Source organism: Theropithecus gelada, chromosome 8 (genome assembly GCF_003255815.1).
Source record: "Theropithecus gelada isolate Dixy chromosome 8, Tgel_1.0, whole genome shotgun sequence".
Classification (NCBI taxonomy): domain Eukaryota; kingdom Metazoa; phylum Chordata; class Mammalia; order Primates; family Cercopithecidae; genus Theropithecus; species Theropithecus gelada.
In genome coordinates, this window is record NC_037676.1 from 83890414 (window position 1) to 83891837 (window position 1424).

The window sequence follows — 1424 nt, forward strand, 5'->3', positions numbered from 1 at the left end:
TATTTTATGTATGTATCTGTGTATGTATACACATGCAGAAAGATAATATACCCTGACTACAACATATACATGTGAAGTCTAAGAAGTCCTGTTACTCAAAAAAGTATTTTCAAATATTGTTAGATAATTCACTTGTCATTCATCCTTTTTCAGCATCTAAAGAAATTTCAGACACAAAATATTCAATTGCATTTAGAATAAACAGATGTAAAAGCTATTATAAAAAAATGTAGGTTTTTAGAAAAGTTGGAAAGATTACAGGCAAAAAATAAGAACGTATATTAAATAATATTTGCAAGTTTCAAATATTTGTAACTCAACACAAAAACCTCTAAAAGTATGTTGGGTACAATAGCTTACATCTGTAATTCCAGCACTTTGGAAGGCTGAGGCAGGAGGATCACTTGAGCCCAATGAGACCAGCCTAAGCAACATAGGAAGATTCTGTCTCTACAAAAAATAAAAAATTAGCCAGGCATGGTGGCATGTGCCTGTGGTTCCAGTTACTAGGGAGGCTGAGGTGGGAGGACTGCTTGAGCACAGACGGTTGAGACTGCAATGAGTGGTGATCATGCCACTGCATTCCTGTTTGAGCAGAAGAGCAAGACACTGTCTTCAAAAAACAAAAACAAAACAAAGCCTCTAAAAGTAGTTTGAACTATTAACTTTAATAATGTAAATATCATGGCCTGGCTCGGTGGCTCACATCTGTAATCCCAGCACTCTGGGAGGCCAAGGAGCCTGGAAAACATAGGAAGACTCCATCTTTACAAAAATAAAAGTAAAACATTAGCAGGGCATGGTGGCATGAACTTATAGTCCCATAAGAGACTCAGGAGACTGAAAGAGGAGGATCATTTTAGCCCAGGAATTTGAGGATACAGTGAGCTATGACTGCACCACAGCACAGAGTGAGATCCTGAATCTAAAAATAATAATAACGATAATGGGAACAATAATACAAACACCAATTAATTTAAAGTTTTATTCATGATCATCTTAATTAAAATAAATTTAATTGCAAAAACAACGTGCAACCTTGGAACACAGTATCAGATTTTTTTTTTTTTGAGACGGAGTCTCACTCTGTTGCCGAGGCTGGAGTGCAGTGGCACGATCTCAGCTCACTGCAAGCTCTACCTCCTGGGTTTATGCCATTCTCCTGCCTCAGCTTCCCAAGTAGCTGGGACTACAAGCACCCGCCTCCATGCCCAGCTAATTTTTTGTATTTTTAGTAGAGACAGGGTTTCACCGTGTTAGCCAGGATGGTCTCGATCTCCTTACCTTGTGATCCACCTGCATCTGCCTCCCAAAGTGCTGGGATTATAGGTGTGAGCCACCACGTCCAGCCAAGAATACAGTATCAGATGTTTTAAGTACATGTGATCAACAGTACAAACATAGTAATTATAGCACTTACATCT